At 37.7% G+C, this 21283-nt stretch overlaps 1 long non-coding RNA gene across 1 annotated transcript; it reads right to left on the bottom strand.

Moving 5' to 3' along the window:
• Positions 1-1700: 1700 nt before the first annotated feature.
• LOC149717715 (uncharacterized) lies at positions 1701-2937 on the bottom strand. Its single transcript, XR_016367398.1, has 2 exons — positions 2203-2937; positions 1701-2094 (listed from the first exon to the last, which is right to left on the bottom strand). It is a non-coding gene; the product is annotated as an uncharacterized LOC149717715 (long non-coding RNA).
• Positions 2938-21283: the final 18346 nt, after the last annotated feature.

Here is a 21283-nt window from a genome sequence, read left to right as displayed (position 1 = left end):
ACTTTTCGTTTGGACCAGGAAGTTGGGGCAAAAACGAGCGGCGCAGCTTCCTGAAAACGCGGAAAACGGGGAAGACAATCACCTTTATACAAATATAGAGTTAGGAATATTTTACAGGGTTTTATCATAAAGCATGAAATCATTGTTTCTCAAAGGAAGTTGTAATGAAAGTGATTTAATTTTTGGAAAATTAACTCTGATTAAGTTATTTACGAATTCAGTCATCCTAGTAGTGTTGCCAAAAATGTTTCAATAGAGAGATGTAGACCTTCGAAACTGAGTCAAGCGAGCAAAAACTGCTGATTCCCCCTCAAAAATGTTTTTTTTTCTAAGATCCATCACTTCATCATCCCTTGAAACCCCTCTATCATTTGTCATAATATCTATTCGAATTTTATGGACAACCCCTGGACATTACTGACACTCGTATCTGTTCGTATATAGGCCTATAAAAAAAGAGGCATAGGATTTTATATTAGACATTGCACACGCGCTCATAACCCGGGCATGAATCACGCGGCATCAGCTTCTCCTCCTCCCAGAACAAACTTTTACATCATACACGGCATAGACACGAACTAAATGCGGGAAATCTATACGTTTGATTTTATATGCCCGTCCGGGACGTCTGTAGTTCTCAAAGTTTTCCAGGAAGCACGTGCGTGAACCGCACGCGCCACGGAGGAAGGATGAGATAATCCCGTTGCCATGGTTACCGACTGGAAGAGGAGGAGGCTGCTATATCGGAGAAGTTTTAAGGGAGCGTGACAAACCGGTTTGCTTTTGTCGTTGGCGTTTTGGTCCCGAATTTCTCAATAACTATATGGATTCATTTATAAAGAAAACGAGGTCGAAATTTTATTAAAAGATTAATTCCAGGGATGGAAGCTCCAGAAAAAAATGGGGATTTTGCTTTCTTAGTATAATGAGGGATGAATAATGCCACTTAATTTTCCAAGGATTTTAATATCTAGGGAACGAAATTACAGTTGTTCTACATTTCCATGAAAAATAAACCTTGTTTTGCAAATAATCTGTTTCAGAAATCAAAGTAAATAAAAATCTAGGCTTTCAATTAAAAGTCTAGATCTTTAGCTAAAGTTTAAGTTCTACGACATGTGATGAGACTAATAAATTATTGCACAGTAGAAAGAGTCAGGGTGTCAGAGAGAGTTCAAGAGTAAAAAATGCCATAAGCATCACGTGGTTTTTGGTCTTAATTTAAAATAAAAAGAAAAAAAAAAAGAGTCTGCTAAAGCTGCATAAGGGTAGATAACCCGCGGTGTATTAGATCTCATTCTATATCAAATCTCACAGCTCCCTATTTCCTCTTCGCTTTAGGGACTCTTACTTAATCCAGGGTCGAGTCTTCGTCATCAAAAGTAAGTCTCTTCGTAAAAAAAAAAAGAAAAAACCTTTGACATTTTTCAAGATGAAATTGCACCAAAACGGAACGTATTATAAACATATTTTTCACGTTATGGTTCTCGTCTTTGAGTACAGTGCCTTCTTAAGTCGATAAAAGCGTTATATTATAGTTGACGGAGAAGTTGGTGTATATTAGAACGTGTGGGAAAAAGGAGCAAGGGCTTCGCAGTCGCTTAGAGAGATGGTGAACGGTGGTAACGTGGTATAAGAAACAAGAGGTTACAAGTAAACCCTTACAATTTTGTCGCGCTTTCTAATGTATTTTAGCAATGTATAATGAACTCCATATTGATTTAATAGCAAAGGATAATTATTACAAAAACTATATTTAGGCACTGTATAATTAATGCCTTACTTATATACAGTAACATTGCTAATTAATATTGAAATCGTATAAAGAATATCTCCTCAACAAAAGCCGAGATACAACAAACCCCAAAAAATCCTTATTTCTCAGCCTGTTACGGCTACAATGACAGGGAGCCGAACATAAAGAGGTCACACAAAAGACACGTGTCCTTGGAATGACCCATATTAGTTTAAAACACGTTTCCGCACAATTTAAATGAGATCATAGTGTTTAGCAGACGGCATAATGAATTTTAAACTTTTTAGGACGGTCTGAGACAAGGACTAGGCAATATCCACGTCGGCGTTACAGCGTCACTTTCGGCGAAAATGAGCCAAATAACGATGAAACCGAATTAAAAAATTAAACACCGTTAGCGGAATGCAGTGAGCAACAAAAAATGTCGAGTCCGCACGTTTAATTACCGAAATTCAAAGAATAACAGCGAAAACATGATAGTGGAGGTATTTTTAGTAAGGTCTCAAACACAGTTATAGAAAAGCCCCGTCATGAGTCCCGAGGAACAAACAATACGAGCTTTTCCAAGACCTATGGCAAAACGCTGCCAGTAGATAAAACCAAAAGACGGCGATAACACGAAAAATAGTTTAAATCACTGAAAATTAAGTTTGATTACCGTTAACGGAAGGCTTTAGAAGTCGTTATGTGCAAAAATCAAACGAAGCCAACTCGATCACGCGCTCAGCAAAAAAAATCCTTATTTCTCAGCCTGTTACGGCTACAATGCGGCTCTGAAGCAATGAGTTAGATCTCTATGAGATAGATAGAGTTACAATTCAAATACTCGCGTATGCGTATTTTATTTAACACGTTTAAAAACTATCTTGACAGCTTGTTACACAGATTATAGCAGCAGACGTTAATAAAAAAGTTCTTAGGGTGGCGCCACCCGTATTTGATAAAGATTCATGCTCGATAAAAGGTGTATTGCGAAACGTCGATCTCGAGATCTCACGTTGTGACTCTAGGTTTCATATATATATTCTATCTCATTGCTCTGGAGTAGTTTAAAGAGAGCGAAGGCGAGACGACGACGAAGGCGGAGCTGACGACGAAGGCGGAGCTAATCTTCCGTTTTTATGTCTTTTATGTCTCCGTAATATTTTTTCGACATCATAGATGGCGACAAAATAAAAATGTAGCAAATGAATGAAGGACGATTTGCGTTTCCCAAATCTTACATAAGCTAGGGGCCTCTCTCTCTCTCTCGCTCTAGGTTCGTGTGGCAAAACGACTCGGGCATTCCGATCGTGCTTGGCTAAAGGTCTTTATACGCCAAGTACTTGTACGTAACTCTGACGATATGTACAGCCTTCGGAAGATACCACTGTAGGGGATGATTAAGAAGAGCTTTAACATTGAGAGATGAAAGGGGAGTCCGGGGAGACCAAGAAAAATATCTTAGGGAGGAGTTTTTCCATTAGTAAAAGAAAGACGTGTCGTCAGACTCTATCAAAGGAAGGGTGGAATGGTTTCTACACAGCTCGCTCTCTCTCTCAACTAGTGCCACAGAATCCCGTCTCCATGAGATTCAAAGGATGCATCATAATCTCAGTGAGACTCCTTGAGTCTCAAGGATACGCCACAACCTCACTAAGCAGATCCACGAGTCTCAAGGATACGCCACAACCTCACTAAGCAGATCCACGAGTCTCAAGGATACGCCACAACCTCACTAAGCAGATCCACGAGTCTCAAGGAAACGCCACAACCTCACTAAGCAGATCCACGAGTCTCAAGGATACGCCACAACCTCACTAAGCAGATCCACGAGTCTCAAGGATACGTCACAACCTCACTAAGCAGATCCACGAGTCTGAAGGATACGTCACAACCTCACTAAGCAGATCCACGAGTCTCAAGGATACGTCACAACCTCAGTAAGCAGATCCACGAGTCTCAAGGATACGCCACAACCTCAGTAAGCAGATCCACGAGTCTCGAGGAATATCACAATCTCAGTAAGCAGATCCACGAGTCTCAAGGGATCCCACTGAGCCAATTTGGACACGTGCATCTCAATCAAAGTTAGAATCAAACATAAAAAGTATTTTGATATCCCTTTGAAGATTTTTCTATCCCCTTTTCGAATCCCGCCGAGTTTCTCCTTTTCTCACTCTCTCTCACACACTTTCTCTCTTTCTCGTCTCCGGTCTCCTCCTCGCTCTCATCTCTTCATCTTTTAATTTCATCGCGAGCAAGCCGGGAGTTTGTCATAGTCTTTCATTTATATACACACTCTTTCCCCATATATTTTTTATCGTTTTCGTTGCAAACGTCTCTAGAATATTAATTCCTTCCTATAGGCCGGCCTACCACGTTGGTTATCCAACGCTACTGTCTCTATATCTCTCTCTCCTTTTAACCGGGGTATTTGGCTCCAAAACCTTTTCACTTCAATTATATAGAAGCTATTTTATAGAGAAGAAAGATGAACCGTTTATGGCCACTAAATCACTTTTCATTTTAAAAGAGAGTGTATAACGTCAGAGAGCTTTTATACCAAAGTTATTTCATAAATTGATCACGTTTTCATTTTCCCAAATAAGGTCGAAAGCCAAAATTCAATAACATGCATGCACGCCCGGGTTTTTAAAAAACAAATCATCTCCCAAAACAGAATTTTAAGAATGTCAATGGACTCATCATTTGAAACCTGCCTCAATGGCTTATTTCTTTTTAAATTTTTTAAAATTGGATATTTAATTTATTAAGGATTTTGTCTAAATTATGTCTATAATAAAAATATTGAGGTAAATAGGTGAAATTTTTAAAAATAAAATTGTGTGGGATGGATTTAACTCATTTTTTTATTTCTTTCACGATTTTGTCAAATTTTTGCGAAAAACGTGACCGGAAAACTTTAATTAAATGATTAAAAAAAGATGGTCTAATTTTATACTATTTCAGGTATAATTTTTAGTAGCGGCCAAGATATGATATCAAGGTTTAAAATAAATTAGAAAAAAAAATTAGACGATTTTCATTGCCCTTAAATTTTAACGAAATAGACTTAGAGAAAGTTGTTGTAATATGAAATTAAAAAAAAAAAATAAATAAGATCACGTGGTAAGTAATTTTTGTTTATCTGATACTCTGCCATTCAAAACTTGGATCATCAAATTTTTTCAAAAAAAAAAAAAAAAAAATGGGTCATCTTGATCGAAGCTATCGAAATAAAATCAGACTACAAAGTAAAATCATTTCATCCTCCCACAAACCCAGAAAAAAAAAGAATAAAGTCAAAGATATTATCCCGAATGGAGATCAGTGGTGAAAGGCACTTCAAACACTCGTTAAAATTTGAAAGAAAGAAAGAAAAAACAGTTAAAACATCAAAAACATTTTTTGTGGATGCGAAATAAGTAGGTAAGGTTTGAAAAACAATCGAGGCGTGAAAGCCAATCCGATTCGCCCACCTCCGGCAGAAGATAAAATTATAAAAACATAAAAGAAAACCGCAGATTTCGGGGGAATAGGTGAAGAAAAACAAGGAGAACTTAAAGAAATTGGTTTTAGAAATGTGACAAAAACACGAAATGTTACGTCAGAGAAGACACCGTGTCGCGATGTCCTCTGGGGGCGCGAGACTTGAATCATCAACCGTGGGGAGGGGGATAAAAAAGGGGCGGGGGGAAAGGAAGGGGAGTTCTCAACAAAAAATTAAGGCGACATCGTTCGTCCGTGACATTAGAAGGAGAAAAAAAATAGAGACATACAGAGAGGGGCCCCCTCATCATCATTTGCAATTCTGCACGTACGGATAAATTCATCCCAGGGTGAGGGTTCAATGAGGTTAAAAGTGAGAGAGAGAGGGAAGGATGGAATGGATAGAATGTTAGGGAAAGGAAGGTAGGTGTTAATTTATTGAATGATGTACAATACAAGTTTGTACGTGTTTACAGAGATTCTGATTTGGACGGTTGAAATAGATTTGAAAGATCTATGGAATTTTACTATTTTTCAAGAAAACTCCTTGAGATTAGATAATATCGCGCTTTTATTGGAGTATATTCAAGATAAGGTAGAGGTTTGAAGTCAATATTTTAAAATCCCCTTTCAATTGTTTAATAAAAATCAAAATTGCGCCTGTAAAAGTGTTTCACCCGCCTGACACCGGTGTTCAGGGGAAAGCTCACTTACAGGGACTGAGTGAGATATTTAGTTCTAATAGGAGTCCACTACTCTGTGGTTCTAATCATTCAAGAGAGACACGATTTTTCGCCTATTTTTTTGCTAAAAGGTTACCACGTATTGAAGTTCCCAAGAAGAGCAAAAATAAATAAATAAAAATATGTTAAATTCGTCTACCGAACGCGAGATTCCCTTAGGAACCTCATAACCTATTGCCTTCCACTTGTCTTCGGAACTTTTCCAGACGAAAAAGCATAGAGAGAGAGAGAGAGAGAGAGAAAGAGAGAGAGAGAGGAGGATATGTAGACAGTCTGGAAAATACACGAAGAACGCGCCGAAACCGGTTACGGTAATAAAACGGAATTCAAGACTTTCCTCTGGAGGAGAGAGAGAGAGAGAGAGAGAGAGAGAGAGAGAGAGAGAGAGAGAGAGAGAGAGAGAGAGAGAGAGAGCGAAAGATTTTCTCCACCTCTCTTTTGATCTTAACATAAGTTTATAAGATATATTCCATCCATAAGTATAACACTACCTATACTTCGTAATGCTAGAGACTTACAGCTCGAGCTAGTTCGAGAACGACGGAAGCGAGAATTGAAGTCCTACATTCGATGGTTAATTTTGCATGGTCCATCTTAATTCCTATTTAGTCTGTACTAAGCCTTTGGCATGCAGCGCCTCACCAGGCGTCGCTTTACCTCGAATCTATGACCTAACTCACCAGGCGTCGCTTTACCTCGAATCTATGACCTAACTCACCAGGCGTCGCTTTACCTCGAATCTATGACCTAACTCACCAGGCGTCGCTTTACCTCGAATCTATGGCCTAACTCACCTGGCGTCGCTTTACCTCGAATCTATGACCTACCTCACCTGGCGTCGCTTTACCTCGAATCTATGACCTACCTCACCTGGCGTCGCTTTACCTCGAATCTATGACCTACCTCACCTGGCGTCGCTTTACCTCGAATCTATGACCTACCTCACCTGGCGTCGCTTTACCTCGAATCTATGACCTACCTCACCTGGCGTCGCTTTACCTCGAATCTATGACCTACCTCACCTGGCGTCGCTTTACCTCGAATCTATGACCTACCTCACCTGGCGTCGCTTTACCTCGAATCTATGACCTACCTCACTCACGTCATGACAAGCTCTCAATAACCAGTGTCAAACTTATGGAACACATCTTACGAACTTATGATCTTATATATATTCCTCTTTGCACTCTCTCTCTCTTCTTAATATCACGCGTGTTTAGAAGAAGTTAAAGAACATCACGCGCCATGAGCAAAGACTGTGAAAGGGAGCGGAGATGGGCGTCTAGTCAGTCGCTGCCGCCGCCGGGAGGCGCTTTTTAATAATCATTTCTCTTCGCTCTCTGCTTTCTCTCTCTCTTTCTCGCGTAATGACCTTAAAAACCATGACCTACATTTTTCTGAACCATCAGAGAGAAAACACCCTCGGTTTCTTTCGGTTACAATCCCGCTTTCAGAGTCAATCGTAATTTACCCTAAGAAGAAAGCTATTACCTAAAGGTGATGTCATTTGAATTTCAATCCGAATACGAGTACTTCTCCGGTTGTTTTCAATTGAAATTAAGCTTTCTCTTTCTAAATATTTCTCCTCTCGCAGATCATTGAATTAGACTAGAGTTTAGACTACAGCAACACCCTCTAAATTAAAACTTACACACGTGTTTATCGTTCATATTTTTCTTCAAGAGGAGTTTACCAAACAAAAAAAAAATCAAATCAAATGGAAGCGGATGATTATAATGATACTATAGTAAGGTTTTAATAATTTTCTAGTTTGTATATAGTAAACTGCTCTTGAACCGGATTTATTTAAGTAAACAAACATGGATGTATGGAGGGAAGTAAGGAGAGAGAGGAAATCCCAGATTTGATTTGGTTCCAAGGTTTACACCATGGGTTGGTTTGGTTGGTTAGACAAGTCTGAATTCCTAATAATTATTTTAATATTGTCTGGGTTCGTTCAGAACGAATGTCGACGAATGAAACGCAGAAGGAATTTCGAGCATTTGGATTCTTAGTTAAATCTAAAAGGGGTCATCATTAAAATACTCCAATACTGGTAACTTGTTTAGGGTTGTCTACATCCTTATTGCAAAAATGTCACAGAACATTTTCGACTCAAAATCATTTATGGAGAAGTGTTTAAAGCTAAAGGGGGTCATCATTAAGATACTCCGATACTGGTAACTTGTTCAGGGATGTCGACACTCTTATTGCAAAAATGTCACAGAACATTTTCGACTCAAAATCATTTATGGAGAAGTGTTTAAAGCTACCCAAAAAAATTCTTCCAAAATATTGCTTACTTTCATGTAAACACTAAATTATATTGTTTTGATTACGTTTGATTATTAGCTAATGAAATAACAGGTTATTAAAACTATTAAGTGACGACATTGGCATTCCTAGTCGATGATTAGGTTGGTTTCTTTTCAGTACTGGCTTTTTCATTCCAAGCCCACATCAACTACTGAAGGAAAAGATATTTTTTTTTCCAAAATACGCCTAAAATATACATACATACATATAATATAGCAAAACAAAAAACCTCCCAAATTACATACCGTCAAAAATAACCAATTAGTGGAAATGGAGAAGATATCGTCTATCTACAACCTCTAATTCTCATTCCAGTTTATCTTTATTCTAATTAGGCCTAAGAGAATCTTGATGAAGTAATTAATGATTATTCGTTGATAAAATTTGTACATCTACATCATTTAAAAATTTAAATCGCCATGTACTTCCGAAGTTAAGGACGTCCTACTGAGATGGTTTCCGTTTCCGACAGATACATCGGGTGTAATTACATTACAAGGCTATCCTTTAATTCAATACTTATAGAGAGTGTGATAGCCTTATGATATGGTTCATACAGGCAAGGCTTACGCGGTGTTCCAAAAGTGGGACTGTTCTATGGTTACGATTTGAGTGTTTATGGAGGACCCCCTTAAAATTAACATAATCAACTGAAAGATAATGCTAATTTAATTAAGAGGTCATCCATAAAACATTGTTTAGGGTGTCCCTTGTGGCATACATAATGTCATAGAAGTTGCATAAATTTAAACAACAAATCACCCATAAAACCCACTGACTCGAGTGTGCGGAGAAAATAATTCGGTTCGGTTCAGTAAAACCAGGGTACAGTGAACTGCGCCGAAAGTAAAAGTAAACCTCATTTCACTCTCTCTTTAAAAATCGAAAAAGAAAAAAAAAAAAAAATCGACGCATAACCCAATTAAAAAGATAAAATAATTATATACGAACGAAGGGGAAATCGTCAAAATATTTGAAATGATTTTAAGGTCTCTTTTGCAGCGTTTAAAATTTTCCGCCTGAGAGAGATTATTTCTAAATGTCGGTTTGCATTGGATCGCGTTAACGTAATTTGAAATAATTCGTCGGAATATAACGTAACCGAAATAATTTAAAGGTAGGTTAGCCAGGCAGGCAGGCAGACTAATATTCAACCATCCAAATAGCAGCTAACAGCTAACACACTGTCTGCGGCGGAGGTTCGAAATTCACTAATTAATCCTACCAACAGGCTAAAAATTCTCCTCGGTTCCGCACCCAAAGATATGTATGGATGGTTCTACAGGCAAGAGACTATAAATTTTGAGCTCCGTGACCCAAGAAGATGAAACCTTACTTACCTAAGGGGGTTTTTAAGAATTGTCTCTAGTTTTCCCAATAATATTGGTTAGTCAGATTTCATGGAATGATTAATCAGATAAGGAATGAGGTTTACTAGCACGGAATGTGTGGTGGGGTCAAGCCACCTCCGTTCGGCTGACCATGGGGCAGTTTTCACCTAATGTCCGACACGTGTCGTACTCCCTCAAATTACTTTCTCACCCTAGTCACCCAGAAATTCATACTTGGCTTACAACAGTGAGTGCGCCACCTCCCGACATGTAAATCTACTTTAATAACGAAATCACTTTCACTGTCTTTATAAAATCAATAATTAAACATATGCACATGCTCTCTCAAGATTCATGGCAGTATAATTCGCTTAATTCATGATGTTATATATGGATCTAAGATGGGAGGAGAGAGGTAAAGATACCTCCGCTAATCGCTGCGCCTGTAACCATGGAGCAGGAATTCGACGGGAAAGGCAGAGGGGAGGGGAGAAAGGAAAGAGGGGGGGGGGTCATATTCTAGAAGAATTAAGAAATAGGGTGGAGTTTATACATAGGTGCAACATAAGCTAACGGAATCAATAATCGCTTCTTTCTTCAAAGGAATACTCCCGTCTAGAAAAAAAAATTTTATTTCTTATTTTAATCGAAAAGTGCGCATAAAATAACGAATATATCGAATTGGAACCATGTTCCTAAGTACAATATTGAAGAAGATACGAGCGATTAAGTGTTCATAATAGACTCTATGCGTTAGGCTTTCCCTGGGAGTACCCCTATTGGACAACTTGTACCACCTCACTTGATTCAATCCGTCCAATAGGGGTACTTCCCAGTGCCTCGCGGGAAGCCTAACCAGGTTTCTAAGTACAATATTGAAGAAGATACGAGCGATTAAGTGTTCATAATAGACTCTATGCGTTAGGCTTCCCCTGGGAGTACCCCTATTGGACAACTTGTACCACCTCACTTGATTCAATCCGTCCAATAGGGGTGCTTCCCAGTGCTTCGCGGAAAGCCTTAAGCAAGTAGTCCACTAAGCCTTGTGAAACCGTATCGCGAACGTAACGTCACATATCCAAATACGAACAGAACGCCATCTGATAACGTTTCTTAAAGGATGCTTTCGGACTTAGGTAATGGGCGCCCTCTTTCGGATGATTTACGAACTTAAAACGGTAACGATACGGTTTCGCAAGACCAAGTGGACTACTTGCTTAACGGGTAGTGTCCATATCGCAAACTTAATCGCTCGTATTTTCTTTAATATTGTAGATAGAAACACGGTTCAAATTCGATATATTCATTATTTTATACTATCTTTCGATTAAATAAGAAAAGGAAAATATTCCAGCTCGGTGTATCCCTTTAAAACGAAGAACTTAGAGCGATCGAGTGAGGGAATAAGCTAAGGGCAACACTGTACTCGATCTTCCTTAATGAAGCTTAAACTTCTTTTTTTTTCAACTCGAATTTTAATTTATTCCCCATTTATTTCGAAGGATGTTGCGCCACTAACGACATTCATTATTAATGTATATTCATGTTTAAAGGGAACGCCAGAAAAAAGAAAAATATCAAGTCCCCAGGGAAGAAAATGAACCGTTAAATATTATTCATAATTACATACTTTTTTAAAAATTTTTAATTTTTTTTTTAAAAATTGGTAAATCGAATAAAAACTTTTTGGTCTATTTTTAACTTTCTATCTTGGTTTAAAAGAAATAACCATTCCCTAGAATTTCTTCTTTTTGATATTTTTCGTAAAACACTTTAATCATTCCTAACTTTTTTAGGGTGGTCATTAGGTCATAAGGTCATAGAAAACATATTCAAATTAATTCCAATCTCTTAGAGAATCCTTTTAACTATACTTCGGTCCTCTAATTACCCTTTATGGTACACCCTAGCTGTATATAAGCAATTAAAATAAAAATTAAGAAAACTTGTTAGTTTCATAAACTAAAATCGGTTCTTCCCTAATTAATCTTTTTAAGCCTAATTTAATTATAGGTTTGTATTTGTTTTTTACGAATAAAATTAACCACTATCGATAATTAACTTAATTATTAATCATTAACCATTAAAATAAAAAACGTGACAATCTATAATAATCAAAATCCTTAAAACTGAAATGAAATTCGAGGTCATCTTGATTGTAATTTTCATTATTTCTGCTGCAAGGGAGGTCTTTTCTTTAAAACACCACCAGCACCATGCGGGAGAGAGAGAGAATTCTAGAATGATCCTGCCACGCCATGCCGCATCGTGGCTTAATCTTTTAAATTTAAAGACCTACACTGCAGACATTTAACCCTAGACTAGGGCTTAAACCAATACTTTCAAGTTAAACTGTCGTCATTTCATTCCATAGACTAACGATATATTCCAAGGATTCGCGCTGCACCAATGAAACTACATATAGGGGAGGAAATGGCAGCTGCTCGGCGTTCCGTTTCAATCGTTGCATTCCATAAACCAAATTGAATATTCTCTTCATCCAAGCTTAAACCACTAACTTAATCTATAGATTATTAACTATCATTCCTTTACCTTTGGACTGTATTGAACTCTAAAAATGATACGAACACCGTAATTTTCTAATTTTTTCAAAACACGGTGGTACCATTAAAAAAAAAAAAAACTTTGGCTCGGTGATTTGGTGGCGTTTATACCATCCAACGTGTTACGTTATTCTGTAAGCCGCTTACAGAATTTTTTATATTGATTTAGCTAGGGCCCCAAATTAACGCTGGATAACTGAACACTACGATAGATAGATGTTACGCATGGTATGATTCGCGGATCACGAAACTTTAACCATTAGTAAAAAAAAGAAGTTAAAGGTTCAGATGGTATAATAAAAAGTTTTTACTGTATTCGGTATTGTGTTTAACCATCAAGTAACCGTTAGAGAAATTCATGAAAAAAATTGTTACGTTCAACGGAAATTGCCAGCCGTTTTTAATAATATTTAAAGTTTTTAAATATTTATGCGAAGAATTATTAAGGTTTGAAGTTTTGGAAACGCCTAGTAACAAATTTATTCTTAAAAAGGGACCTCTTCAAAATTATAGGGTATTTAAATAAGCTTTCAGTTGCGTGAAGGGTAGGCAATCTTTGACGCGTAATCATTTCCTTTCTTTTTTTCTTATAATACTGATTACAGAACTAAAGCCGCATATGAAGAAGTCTTGAGTTTTGGCGCGAAAAAATCTCACGTGCTTGAAAAAGCTTCTAGATCTTTAAAGTTTTGGCGCGAGAAAATTTAAATCCCCACGTGCTTCTCAAATTAGGCTTAACAAGTTCAATTTCTCGTGAAATTTATCTACATCTTCCAAGTTTTGGCGCGAGAAAAATCCCACGTGCTTTTGAGTCAATTTTCGTTTTAAAATTAGGCTTAACAAGTTGAAATTCTCGTGAAATTTCGACCACGTGCTTTTTGGCAACTTTCTGTTTTCAAAATAGGCTTAAGAAGTTCAACTTCTCGTACGAAATTAAAGAGTAAGTTTATCACAAGGGTTCTAAACGTTTAAGTACAAGTTTTAGGTCAAATTTCTTAAGCTTTGTAATGAAATAAGCCTTACTGTCGTGGATTTTAAATTCCCATACTCTAAAATGTAATGTTTTTTTGCTGCAATGTTTCATTTTCCCTCGAGGAGCTTCATCTGGACGAAGAAACCTCGCCTTCTTTTCTCAGAAAAGGAGCCTAAGGAGGACGAGGCGTCCTGAGGTCGGAAAAGAAGAAAAAGTACTCTTCTAGAATTACTGTAACATTAATGTTAAGAGAAGCAAGGCGCTACGATTCCTGACTAACATCAGTCTCTTGGGAGCACCGTCAAAGGTGAGTATACCCATCTGATCCTATTGTACCAGCCCCAAGTGACATTGTATAACCCTCACCCCGTCAAAATATAAATTCCCGAGTTTCCGCGACAACCAGGTGGTGTTATATGGCCCATAAACACGAGACAAGTCGTCCAGGCGTTAACATTATCCACCCAAATTGATATAGTAAAGAGACAAGCAGGGTGACGTGTATATGAAAAAAAATCAAACTGGGCTTTGATGGCTTTACTTCAATTTCATTAAACAAAAGTAGATTGAGACCACTTTGACATTATTCCTGGGACAAACGTTGACTTCAAAACCAGTTTGCAATACGCGTAAACCTAACTCAAACCATCCTTAATAAACTATACAACACCTTTGTACGAACAGAACACTAACTTTCAAACGAACTCCTTAAACTTAAGTTCGTCCCAATGTCAAACGTTACTGAGCAGACACTTTCTGATAACATACACCAAGTCACGTCTAACTATTGCACTCTTAAACTGAAACGAGAAAATAGTTAACGAGACTGGGAAGTGTAACTTTAATTATCACAATAAACTCTCGTCTATTAAAACAACCCAACACACACACAGGCAGTAATGGCAACTCCATCTTTTAACAACATTAAGCCTGTCGATAAAATAACATTGACTGCCATAGTTCCATAACCATTTAAAGCAGCTAATATTACGGGACAAACCAGCTGCGTCCCAATAACATGGTGGGAAAATATATCAACGAAGTTATTCGGTAATTTAACCAAAAAACATTTGGTATATCTCATGAACCACACCACAAATAATGAAACTAAAGAAGAGACATAACCATTAAAAACCAGTCGTCACAGGCAGGCGTAAGGTAGACCTGGCATCTTTGCAATACTTATTAAGAAAATAGAATATTTTTCCAATTTCAAAAAATTGCAATATATCGTTTAAAAGGAACAAGTTTTCTGGAGGTTTTTGTTCAGATTGTTTTTCTTATGGGGGTTTATTGGTGGCGGCAATGTTCCTACAATTGAGAGAGGACCATCAAGGGGAGCAATTAAGGAACTATATACGAAGTTGATGTCACGCCCGGGGCGATAGGGATCTTGTCAACCAAAAAGATCTCAAGATCTCTCTCTCTCTCTCTTTAAAAAAAATATTAAAGATTTGAAGGGCTAGGCCATACCCTTCCATAAGAATTAAAAAGATTAATTGGAAGAACTATAGCTGTTCTTATATACTCATTTTCTTTAATAATTTAGAAGGGTGGTACCATACTGAAATTAGTATAAAATGATGAATTAAAAATGTCAATTAAGTTGATGAGAGAATAATTTTAAAGGGAATATGAAATGATTTAATTTAATTTTAATGGGTATCAATGAAATTAAAAGGGACAGCGTGGTTTCACGTGTTCAATCGTTACAGGGGGCGGATTAGTTTTTTGTGGGTTTGAGAAAAGGCTCTAAGACCTCAGGCACAGTTTTCACGAAGGGCCCCTTTTCGTATGATACTGGTCAAACTCAAAGGAAATATCGCAAATTAAATTTAGAATGACCGCTTGCTCAGTTTCCCCATCCCCTAAATAGGTGTTTATACATAGTTTTCAAACTAGGAGGATTCAAACCATTTACCCAAGGAGGGCAGACTCCGTGCACGTGAAGTCAAAAGCCAGCCCTCCTTGTGTAAATAGTATGAACTCTCTTAATTAGTCTGGAAGGAAAATATGAAATTTTTCAGAAACACTTCACTATCACTTTTACTATACAAAATACAAATCCCCGAGGTCGACAAGATTATACACCACCTATCTCTGACGTTTTTATTTTTTTCCCGCCATTTAAACTCAAATGAACTTCTATTTAAATAGCCCTATAATCAGTTTAGACGTATTTTTACATCATTTTACCATTAGCGAAAGTCCTATACCTCTATCTAGCTCTTTGACGTATTTGCCATTTAATATCACTGGTGAGATGAAAAAGTAAAAAAAAAAAAAAAAAAAAACTTGTTCAGCTAGAGTTTATTCCATCCTACGTACCAAAGTTCATGATACGAAAACACACCACCATTAATTTATCACTCCAATATAATATAGTAAACAAAACAAATATATAAAAATATTTTTGTCATCAAAAACATTTTGCGAGCAACGCGTGTTGTTGATCCGAACGTATTTATTTTTTTCTTTTTTAAAAAGAGACAACTGCATTTTCTGTTAGGTTCTATGTCACTTATAACGTTATTAGAAAAATAAACGTTATGGTTTTTTAATTACTACGACGGTATTTTATAATAATAAATTTCTTAATTGATACCACGTTAATTATAAAATATTTCAACACCTAATATATGGCGAGAAATAATATCGTATTTCCTGGCTTGCTCAATACGGTATATTTTTCTTTCTTATTTTTTTTTTTAAACCCCTTAAGGTATGAAGGTTAAATCATTAATTTTAAAATCGTTAAGACGGTTATTACTTAAATTTATAGATAGTTCCCTAGGGTAAAAATACATCCATATTTTGGTTAATTTTCTAATTGAAAAATCTGTGTTTTATTGTAATTTATAATTAATGAAAATTTAGATCAGTTTTTTTTTCTCCCAACCTTGATTACGGGAAATTTCTAATTGCACCTGCAATTAATTTTAAATGGTCTAAATTTTAATTCACGAGTAGAATATTTTAGATTACTTAAAAGCATAAGATATGTTCCATAAGTAAGACGTACTAATGCTAGAGACTTACAGCTCGAGAACGACAAGCGAGAATTGACTACACTCGGTTAATTTTGCATTTCGTCTTCCTTTTTAGTCTGAACTAAGTCTTTGGCACGCAGGGCATCACCAGGCGTCGCTTTACGGGAATCTATGACCTCACTCACTTCATGACAAGTTCCAGTTTGTAACCAGTGAAAAACTTATGCAACAACCCAAAATTTTATTTTAAAAACCCTCTATTGTTTAAAGGTCATTTAAAAGGCAGATTAAAAAAAAACCCGCGAATATTTTATACATATACTCTAGTACTGTACCAGCAGCAGCGTATCTCTAAGCAAAAATCACCATCACCGGGTCACAGGGAGGGTTTGGTACAACGAGCAAGCAACAACTTTACCTACCATAAATGCAAACCATGCTCTAAAAAAAAAAAAAAGAGGAACAACTTTTTGCCGCTAGTGCTTTTGGGGATGGTTGGGGGTCGTTGATGGTTAGTAGTTGAAGATTTCTATGGGCCAACATGCAGGCATATAGAACCACCACCACCACCACGATCAAAATGGAAGATTATTACAGGGTCTACTACTACTAGGGAGAGAGAGAGCATGCATGTAGAAAACGATAACATCTGGACCCAGTTGAAAAAAAAATGGCGGCGTAAACAAAAATTCAGAGGATTTTGGGGTCAAGACGGTGCAAAACGAATGAGGGAGCCCTGCCCCCTTCAACTTAGCATACTGGGCTCCTGTTCGCACCGTATATATGTTGTACCACAACTGAAGCCTTGGTCGAATTATTCAACGTGTATTGATATAGTGTTTGGATCGCACCGTATATTACACGATTTAAATATACCCCAACTTAAGCCTTGCTCGAATTATTCAATAGACGGTGTTCGGAAAAGTGTTGCCAGTCATTTGTGACGTGTGCAATTCAACTGATATCTACAACAGACAAGAAAAACGTGTAGTATTCTGTTCGATTCAGTGGTCATTAGTTCCAAACGTGCAGGAGATGCTCTAATAACAAATACTGGCAACTCTGAAGTGTGGTTAAAGTTAACTAATATCTACATCTAAAACTCATAATAAATAATGAAGAAATTTGAATTTAATAACAAGAGCGATTTTAGGCACGTGTTTCTTCAATTTTAGATTATTTACCCAAATTCGGGAGCCTTAATTAACATTAGGCTTAACTGTTTACTTAACAGACCCAATCTAGCCTTGAAGTTTGAACAGTACGAACCAATCAGCCCATAAAAATTCTGTCCGAGCATCCCTCAAGCTAGTAAGTAACCTGATAACTAAACCGTAATGGTTTTGTTCGTCAAACATTAACATTTAGAGATTAAAATTAAATAAGAAAATCTATACATTTTAGTGGGTGTAGCGTCGCGAAGATCAGGGCCCCGCATTGCGTATACCTTGAATAAAATTTTATAAAACACACACAAACGTCAAAAACAATTGCGAAAACCCATGTAAGAAAACCGGGTAACCTTGAATTGACAAGTGAGTTTATACGACCATCATTGTACTGTACAATATTCCCCTGGATATAGACAGAGAAAATCTAGCAGACTTATAAAAATTATAAACAAGAACCTCTATCGTGGCATTAAACATTTAAACATATCCCTTAGTATAATGAAAACATCACGACGAATACTAGCTGGGGGCCTTTCAGGGTTAGAGACTTAAGACCTCGTCTTTATGTACAAGGACAGAAACACTGTCACGAGATACAAATACAATCCATGGTATAAATAATAAATGCTATAAAGATGCGCATTTATCCAAATAGATCACGGTACCAAGATCATATGTAGCTAGCTTAGCTATAGTAAGAACGAGGCTTATTTTAGACCTAAAAAGGAAAGAGGGGCCAGTAGGCGTAACGCGAGTCGGACGGGGACCCTTGGTTCGACTTGTTATTCAGCTCCAAGGTTTCGCCGTGTTCCTTTCGGCGTAGAATAAAAAAAAAAAAGCACGAAAAAAGGGAGTAAAGATGTTGGGGTCAAAGGGTCATCAGCGTCGAAGTCTATCAACTCAAAGTTAAGGGAAAAAGAGCTGTTATTAGAATGTTGTAATAACCCTAACTGGATTTGTTTCTAAAGATAATTTTTTTCCAGTGGAGCAATGTGTCAAAACACCAAGATGAAAGTGGTTCACCCTTCAGTAATAGACCATTTGGATGGATAACTAAGAAGGAAAGACAAGGGGGGTAAAACTCTGCCTTCCATCTCGCTTTTTGGCGCCTGCGCTGTAGGCTTTTTGTATCATGAGAGTGCGCAGAGACGGATGGCAATGTATCAACCCCTTTGTTGCCTACCCCCTTTTTTACATCAAAATGGTCAACTACAGCTTCCCTTGAATTTCCTCAGAAAACTCTGAATTACCCCGACTTTCCATGCAGCTTTTCCCTAATTATATGTACTAGCATAATTTTCGATTAATATATTTCTGAAAGTATATAGTAGTACGAGTTGCGAGACCTAGAGTTTTTGGAATATTTTTCATCAGCGGTACCACCCTGCTTGTATTCATGCCTACAGTAAAATTGGTGTTTACTACCACTGTACCACCACTGGTTCAAGAAAAAAAAAGATCCAAACATTTTATCAATCCGAGCGTTCTGTGAAGTTTAAAGATAGACCAATTTGGCTCTAGTTCAATGGAGTTTGGGTTTATACATAAGGAACCATTAAACTGGGATGAACTTATGGTTAAAAGTACTGAAAAGGACCCCTACCAACTAAGGAGACTTCCGGTTTTAGGGATGGAAGATTTCTTTTTCTTTAAAAGGACATTTTTCAGTTCTTAGCCGGGTCTTTGGTTCTGGTTACACAGTATGAAAGATGGAATGAATATTCCAAGTTATTTGGCGGTTTTTCAATGTCCCTTTGCAATACTATCAAAGGCCATAACCCCCTTTTGAGTTCTACAAAAATAACCCCAAGTTACAATGAACACTAGTATATACAAATATGACATATTTTATATGGATTCCTTAATATAAAAAGTATACCACAGTGGTTTAGGTTTCAAGATAAGTTTGTACTAAAGATAAAGGCATAACATGTCCAGGAGTCTATGGAGTCACTTTGGTTTGAATGCGGGGACCCATACTTTGATTACGCTACGCTTTTAATACGAGAAACTGAATTGCTATAGAGACACAAGTGTTTCAAACATCTGCTAGAGTGGTGAGGCTTCCAAGTTAAGATCTAGTCTGACTACTTCCTTTCATGGAGAAATATTTCAATTAAATTCCATGGAAGTCAATGGTGGTTCATGTAGCGAATTCCATGGTTCGCAGAGGGCCTGACAACGCAAAGTCAACTATAGTTCCTAAGGCGGCATCAATGCTATATACGTAACTTTTGTGAAACTCAAAGTAATTTTTCTGTTCATTCACCTGATTTTAAAATAAACACACAGTTTCGGAGCTTGGTACTTCAAAGTTGATGATAATAGCGGTTTCAATGAGAAAAGGCTAGAGACTTAATTAAATCTACGCATAATTGGAAACCTTTCAAACTCCTTAACTAAATCATAAAGACTCTGCGGAACAGAACGCTACCCTACTACCAGAGCACGTACATCCATTATTAAGGTGGTGCTTCAATCAGACCCGATCTAATTCTATAGACCAAAACCATGCAGGCAGGGCTCGGGCTGCAGCTACTAGCTAATCGCGTCACTAACCAGTCTGTCAGACTGTCTGGCCTGATAGAAAAAATTTCGACGGTGGCTTCGATTGGTACTTATCAAAATCTGCTCTACTATCCGAGCTGTTATGTCTACTAGATATTTCTATGGATTACGACATGGAGGAAGGAGGGATGTTTGATACTGGAGTAGTATTTTAGAAAACCCAGCATGCTTTCCAAGGTTTGGGCATCATCACGTCTCAGTAGAAATATTTCTACTAACTTAGTCACTTGTAAATAGCAGTTCTTTTTGCTATAACCAGGTGGGACCTGAATCTTTTGCCCAACCTAAAACCGGTGGGGTACTATAGTTAAATTTTAGGGCCATGCATCTCGTGTTAGTGCTACTCCAGAATAAACGTCTCTTCTCCAAGATTACGGGATGCAGTAGGGGCTTGTAGCGCAGTGGTATATCGACACGCTGAAGGTAATGGGCACAGCTAAGGCCCTGGGTAGGATGGATTTTATACACGATAGTTACTTCTGCCCAACCGTATAGGAAATTCGACACGCGCGGGATACCAGACCCCCAAAAAAATAAAAGCTACGGGGGGTTCCCTGCACCCTGTTACGATCGTGGATTCGCATAAAACTAAAAGCCTTCAATTATATTTCTTTTCAGAGAGTAAGCCTTCGCCAGGAATAAAGTCAGTCCATGTAGTACCGCTTCGATCAGTGCAAGGAAAGAAGCCTGCTTACTATTTACTATTTTCGAAAAGTTTCCTCGCATTTCAATGTCAATCAACTAATCCATGTAATTCCCAACAACTTTTCAAATTCCGAACAAGGTTACAGTTTTAGAAAATGAATTCCTATCATAATATTCAAATCACATCGAAATAAAACCAATATAGGCGGGGGAACACGACTAAAGTTTCAACTGCGCCTAAAACCTAAAGTTACCCTCTGTCTCTTATCGTTCTTTATTGCTTATAATTGCATCCACATCATTACGAACAAAACACGTGTCTTCATTTCCGTCCGCTAAAACGAAGCCATAAGAAGCTGACTCTAGCCGTTAGGAAACTAAACCGCCATAGAACCAAGCCTCGCGTACGTTACATCCAATTCCGTAAACAGGGGGTCCCGTGTCCAAAAGCCCTATATTTGCGCGAGTTCCGAATGCCAATTAGAGACGTATTCGAGCCCCTTGTTACGGCTGGGCTACTTGGTATAGGGACGGTATACCAGACGAGGGAGGATAGATATATATAGTAAAAGAGAGCGAGCACCGAGGTGGTGTGCAGGGGTGCCTTCTTTTATATCAGGACGCTGCTATAGGGAGGGAAACTTGATGTGATCGAACGCGGGTCCCGAGAGGATGGCGCCCTCATTCCTAGGAAAGAGAAGGACCCTCCTCCTAGAAGACGTCGGTAGGAGGTCGGGGAAGAGTAATTTACGAT

This window comes from Phalangium opilio, unplaced genomic scaffold (genome assembly GCF_054372755.1).
Source record: "Phalangium opilio isolate 3A_F unplaced genomic scaffold, DU_Popi_V2 ptg000003l_1, whole genome shotgun sequence".
Lineage (NCBI taxonomy): Eukaryota > Metazoa > Arthropoda > Arachnida > Opiliones > Phalangiidae > Phalangium > Phalangium opilio.
Note: the sequence above shows the minus strand (reverse complement) of the source record. Positions and strands in the feature narration are given on the sequence as shown.